Source organism: Gobio gobio (assembly GCF_949357685.1).
Source record: "Gobio gobio genome assembly, chromosome: 16".
Taxonomy (NCBI): Eukaryota; Metazoa; Chordata; class Actinopteri; order Cypriniformes; family Gobionidae; genus Gobio; species Gobio gobio.
In genome coordinates, this window is record NC_137109.1 from 20,327,039 (window position 1) to 20,334,042 (window position 7,004).

Consider the following 7,004-nt stretch of genomic DNA (forward strand, 5'->3'; position numbering starts at 1 on the left):
TTTGTAACATTATAAATGTCTTTACTGTCCTTTTTTATTAATTCAATGCATCCTTGCAAGATATGTACTGAGCAAAACCTTTTCTGAGCAGAAAGCATTCAAATACTTTCTAGAGGCACTTGAATTATCTAAAAAAAATAATTATTTGAGCTTTGAGATGGAGACTATCAAAAAACATTTAAAAGTTTCTCTACAACAGTAAACACACTTCTGAGCCAAATCTTAGGCAAAATAGTCTGTGCTTGTTGTACATGCACACACGCCTCCTCAAATATAAATATAAACTGATGGCAATGAATGCACAGGGTGGATGGAGGAGAAAAACAGGAACTGTGAGCTGGTTAAAACACAGCCAGAAATTTGCTTTTTCATTGCAGTGGGAGAGAACTGTTATTTGGGCCTCACCGTAGCCCAGCTGATGCAGTGTAACAGGGTTTCTCCTGCTGACGTCAGAACAGCCCGTGCAAACCCCGCAGTCTCGGGGGATGCAAACAGAGAGAGCAAAAAACAACGAGAGAATAGAGGGAGAGCTGGCCACCTAGCAACCCGTTGCCCTGCTGCCATGGAGAGGTGGGCAGAGAGCGGAGACGACAAACCTATAGGAAGAGAGGGAGGTGATGCAAGCACCGGGCAAACTCAGGGATTCCCTCATCTGGGGTTCACACCAGCCCACATCCCAGGAATCGCCCCACACACCACGGGACTTCAGCAGTAATGAGATTCAATTACTGCAGAGCCTTATGTAACCAGCCAACTTACTTTCACCAGTGTCACCAGTTTCACGCAAACACAAGCACTTTTGCTGAAAGTAGAGTTAGAGTTGGATATAATAGTAAAAGCACTTTGTAGGCACAAAAACACAGAAAAGTGTTGGGGGTTATTACTAGAAATAATGCAGAATTTATAGCCCTCAATATTCTGTAAAATAAGCTGCTATCTTGCACACAGTAAAGTGCTGTAATTAGTGAAGCATATAATGTGGCATTTGAAGCTAATGTGTGCGCTTGTGAGATAAACATGACTTGAAATTTGATTGACTGAAAGTATAATGATTTCACTTTCATTTTGCTTCATTGTTTATTTGCACTGTTAAACTGGTTTTAATTGGTAAAGATAATTAGTTTTCTCATTACAGAGATTTGAGATGCCTACCATCAATAACATTCATTACTCCTCGATAAAGCTCTAGTTGTTTGTCATTATCTATCTATTAACTCCCTCAGTTTACAAACTGATAATATTGGATTACTTGCTCCACCTAGTGACTCTGCTAAGAATTGGTCTGTGATCATGTTTCTATTAAACTCTCACTCTAATACAACCTTCAACTTGATCTATGACAACAACAAAAAAGACTATTCTTCCTTTGACAGTTACTCTCTCAGGGGTCTATGTCAGCGTCTGCTGTCAAAAAAAGTATTTGACAATTTCTGACGACCTTCATAATTGCAGCTTTATTTACTTTAATTTAATGATAGTTCCGGTCATGGATGCTGATACAGAGTTTCACTGGAGGCCTAGATTCGCCCCTTTTTACCTCACCAGCGACGGACACGTCCAGTGTGTGAATTAACCAGCTTGAAAAGCCCCAAAAGGAAATTTTACTTTTTTATGAGATGGTCTTTCAACATTGCGTACAGCTAGGTGACGCTATGGGGAAACACCTTTCTCCTAGAAATACTGAAGCCTGGTTTCACCAATGGCACTTAAGCATACAAAAAGGAGGCGGGAAGCCAACGAATATAAGGCGGCACTCCTTAGAATCGTTCTCCTTCAATTTGCAACCCAGAAGCCTCTCCTTCACTGTCAAGTCATCAAAGAAAGTGGATAATTTCACGAAAAGAATTCCCTTACGCACTCCGGCAGGGCCTTTCGTACCGAACACTGGCAGTGGCGAGCTCACGCCGGCCCAGCGCCTGCGTTCCTTCCACTCCCTCGACCAACCCTCCCCAGTGGCATTTGTCAAGTTGTTTTTCTGGCCCCCTTCATGGGCTTGTTGTGACCTCTTCTCTTTTGGCACAACCGAGGAGGAATATGATGACGCCATGTACACGGCAGTGTCTGAATGAGAGGACTGGCCGGCTAGTCATATGTACCCCTTTTCCACCATAATGAACCGGGTGCTAGTTCATAGCCAGTGCTAATCCCAGTTCATAGTTGGTTCGACTGAGGAGCCTTCTAAGAACCGTTTGCTTTTCCACATGCTGAGAGCCACAACAGAGCCATGTCTTACGTCCCTGTATACATCTCATCTGTCTCAGCAACGCTAGCGAGGCAGCGGCAGTGTTGCCAAGTCCGCGGTTTTCCCGCGTAATTGGGCTACTTCATCACTGTTGCCGCGGGCTGTTTTGGTTGAAGCGACCCCAATTATGTGATATTTAGCCCCGGGAATGCGAATTTTAGTAGGCAACCATGCAAAAATTACACATATTTTACCCCTAAATGTGATTTTTATCGGGGAAGCCCCCCTGAAGCGCGATTTGGCTTGTTTTGAGTAGCAATTGGGCGGGTTTTGTTGTGAAAACCTGGCAACCATGGGAAACGGGAAACACACACACCAGGCTTGTTCGAGATGCATCGGCGCTGCGCAGACCGATCCACGTATGATATATAAAAAAAAACGCATGAGTGAATCAAAAGCATAAGAAGTCATATGCTCTCGCTGGACTCGTTATCATACGCCAATCGGTCTCTGCACTGCACCGCTGCGAACAAGCCTTCCATCAACAATGCAAACGTTGCGTTACTATTGATTCACATGGCTTTACCATCCTACATCGGCATCAAAACACAACGAATCCAACGCATTCATGCAGTTCGCCGTAATTTGTATAGACGGAGATTACAAACGAGCAGCAGCTGTTAGCTCCATTAGCTGCTATTTCAAAAATGGCGGATCTCAAGTTTGTGTTCGTCTTGTTGACCCCGCCCCCAGCGCCTGACGTAATCGGTTCTTACTTCTAGCCCTGTTCTAGCCCAGCAATGTTTTGGTGCTTTGTGTGGAAACACAAAGAACCGATTTGAAACTAGGCTCTGGCTCCAAACTAGCTCTAGCACTGCCTTGGTGGAAAAGGGGCAATGGAGGACTCCGATTCTCACTGCAGTGGCTCATCAGAAGCTTCTCCACGTTATTTCTAAGTCAGTTGAAGAGTTCGGCCTGGAATGGTCTCCCCCCGCTGAGCCAGAACAAAGCAGGCATGATGAGTGGTTTCTTCAGCCAAATTCCTGCCCCATTCTCCCCAGATGCTCAAGCCCCTAAATGAGCAGGGTCCCGATTCAGAAATCTTTAAAGAGCTCCGCAGCGCCACCGACCTCGCTCTGCAAGCCACAAAGATGACGGCACAGTCCATCAGCCGTACCATGGTTAGCCTAGTCGTGCTAAACAGGCACCTGTGGTTAATATTGACGGAAGGCCGTCCTCCTGAACGCCCCTGTCAGCCCCACTGTTTGGCAACTTGGTTGAATCCCTGGCATAGCGATTCACAGAGACACAGAATCAGTCAAGGGCCATAAAACCTTTTATGTCGAAGCATGCCGGAGAGCCTCCTCCCTTGCACTCATTGTCCACCCAGCACTCTTCCTTTAGACCATGGGCAATGCCCACTCTAAAACCTTGTTCTCAGCCAGAGCCTTTGTGCGGCCCATGGGACTCTTGGTATCTGCACTTCCTAAGCGTCAAGGCTCAAAAAGATGAGGCTTCCCATTCAGATGCTGCTCTGCCTGTTCCCCTCGCCTCCCTGCCTGTTGCAGACGATGAGAACAAAGAACATTGTTGTGTGATTGTTCCACATGTATGTGTAATAAAATCCAAACAACCTGCACAACTTTCAGACCGAGCCACTTTGAAACCGCAGATTGCGTTACATGCTTCAAGCGGTTACATGCACCCTGATTCAATGAGGTTCAAGCTCAAAACGCCCCGGTATTGAGGGTAGAGATTCAAAACAGGGTAGAGGCTGTGCCTCGAGTAGCACAGGACTGGTTTTAACTGCCGCTGTTTTCTGGTCCCCAAAAAAGACAGCGGACTTTTCCCTATTCTAGACCTACGTTGGCTGAATTGCGCCATCGCAAAGCATTCTTTCATAATGGTCACAGTAAAACAGATCCTCTCGTTCATTCAACCTGGGGACTGGTTCATGTCTGTGGATCTAAAAGATGTTTTCCATATTCAGCCCCTCGACACAGGTGCTTTCTGTTTATGTTGGCCTACTAGTTTATGGTCCTCCCGTTAGGTCTGTCTTTAGCTTCTGTGCACATTTACCAAGTGCATGAACGCTGTTCTCTCTCCACTTCGTCTGAGAGGAGTACGTGTTGTGAATTATTTGGACGATTGGCTGCTTATGGCTCCTTCAGCGAACAAGCTGTGCAGCCACAGAGATCAGCTTATCAACCACCTTCGGTGTTTGGGGCTTACGATCAACCTGCAGAAAAGTCCAGCGCATGCAATGTATTCCATTTCTGGGCACGAGTCTGAACTCTATTGCTATGATAACTCACCTGAGGCGGTAGCCCCCTGAATGAGCACAGCTTTTTACAATCTGTGTCTGGACAGACACAGAGAGAAGGGGCATATAAACTGTCTGTAGCAGTTCACCTGGATATCAAGTGTTTTTACTCTCAAGTCCATTACAAACATGTTCTCATTAGCACGGACAACATGGCATTGGTGGTGTACATAAATTACAAAGGAGCCATACATTCCTGCTCTCTCATCACACTCACGACGAGCCTGTTGATACGGGTAGATCAACATATCTATTCGAGCTGTCAATGTCCCCGGCCATATGAACTACAGGTCGGACATGCTGATGAGACACAGGGTAGCCTAAGGAAAATGGAGACTACACCCTCAGACTGTGAATGTTATATGGAGGCGAACAGAGGTGAATATCTTTGCGTCAGCGGAGAACACTCACTTCCTGCTCCCTAGCAGAGCGCTCCACACTGGGAGTGGATGCACACGCTCACCCCTGACTAGAGGCATTCAAATATGTGTTACCCTTGGTGAACGTCCTGTTAGATTCTGTTAACTGCACCAAAATGGCCCACATAGCCCTGGTCCTCAGACCTGCTTGTGATTCTGTCAGGTCCACCCATGGCCCTTTCCGCTGAGGAGGGATCTCTTCTCTTAAAGGGTTACTTCAGCGATTAGCATTAAGCTTTTTAATTTCTGACTAGAAAGAAGTAGAAAGTGGAAAAAGTTGGTCAAAAACGTACATTTACACAAAAACTGGCCACCAACCGCAACTTTAAGATGCCATCTTTCATTTTTAGCTTAACTGTCACAGAATGGGCACCGAAGGATACACCTATGCTGCCATCAGAAATCAATCAGATGAAGGTACTTGGAGAATCGGATTCGGACATGCCTTGATGCCTTCCTACCTTTACCCAGCATTTGTATGCTTTCAAACGCAGCCAGTCTCCCACAAATCAATTTATTCTTTCTATCAGAGAACACTAATCCAGAACTATAAACACCTTGAGCTAAGTCCAGACATTACTTTCTCAAATGTCCACTCACAATGTGAAATATTAGCATAATGCCTGCCCAAAGGCATATGCAAAGAAAGAAGGTTTCAGTGAATTGAGGTTTCAGTGAAATGTCGCAGAGATGCGGTGTGTTTGGATGTGAAAGCAAAACCGCTTTTGCTTTCAGAGTTTATAAAGCTGTTCCAAGCAGTATAACCCAAAAGCTCGCTTGAGCACATTTTACAGAGGACAGCTTCCTGAATATAGACAAAGCTATATACAAAGACTACTTACCACTGTGAAACGTTCTGCTCAAGTCAAGCTTCCAAAGTTGGTTCAGATCGATCGGTTTGATCATCTGCATTTTCAGAATAAAACCGACAACATTGTTATCGGCTGTGTGTTTACAACTTTAGAAGCCTTGGAAGCTGAAGCTCCCAATAAGGGGCGCCACATTTCCAACACACGCTTGAGGTGTTTGGCCAATCACATCAGAGCACTTTGATCGTTTTTCGGAAGGAGGGGCTGTTTCAGGAGTCAGCGTGTTTCAGAGAAACAGAGAATAGAGGACCTATATGTACAGAATGTGAAAAATAGTGTGTTTTTTTAACATTAAAGCATGTTCTTTTACGCACAATAATGAACTTTTAAAATATCATGACCCCTTTAAAATGTCTGATTGTTGACATTTTGCTAAAATTGAAATGGTGCCATAAGAAATAATCATTGCTTGAGATGGCCGACCAATTATTTCCTTGAATACTGTAAAATTATAAAGTGCATGTCTGCTAGACTGCCAAACTACATTTTTAACATTGCACTACAACATACTGTACAGATGACCTCAAAGCTAAGAGTTTTAGAGATTTGTGGCCTTTGGTCCATTTTTGATTTTATGTTGTCCTTAGTTTACATGTTAGCAATGTAAACGCTTTGAAATATTTTTTTATAACATAATGGGAATGTTAGCAAAACCTTCAAACATATTTTTTGTTAGCTGGAAAGGTGTTCCCTGGGCAAGAGTCAAGATTTGAATTCACAGTGTTGCGATTATGATTAAAATAAGAGATACATAAATATATATTATGCCTGTATATAGCCAGATAAAATGGTTCTCTTTCATTAATCATCTTTTCAATTATTCTAAATTGCCGAAACACTGTTTTAAATAGGATAGCTGATTTAATATTTCACATTAATGACACATTAAAAACATATGCAGGACTATAGGAATGATATCAAGTCATTGATACATTCTGTAAAATGTCCAGGTATGTAAGGAAGGACTCTTTGAATAAATTCACATTTCTTTTCCTTAACACATTGGCAGATGCATCACCATCAATATCATCATCATCATCCTGCACATGCTAAACTAAATAGGTTACAATTTAAAAGTAAAAGCACATTTCTAAAACAGGGGCATCTTCCCCCATCTTTCATCTTGTCATACCTCCTATGTAATTACAGCTTTTTGACAGAATGCTTTTTACATCAACAAAAAGGTAATATTATAACCGAACAGAAATGCA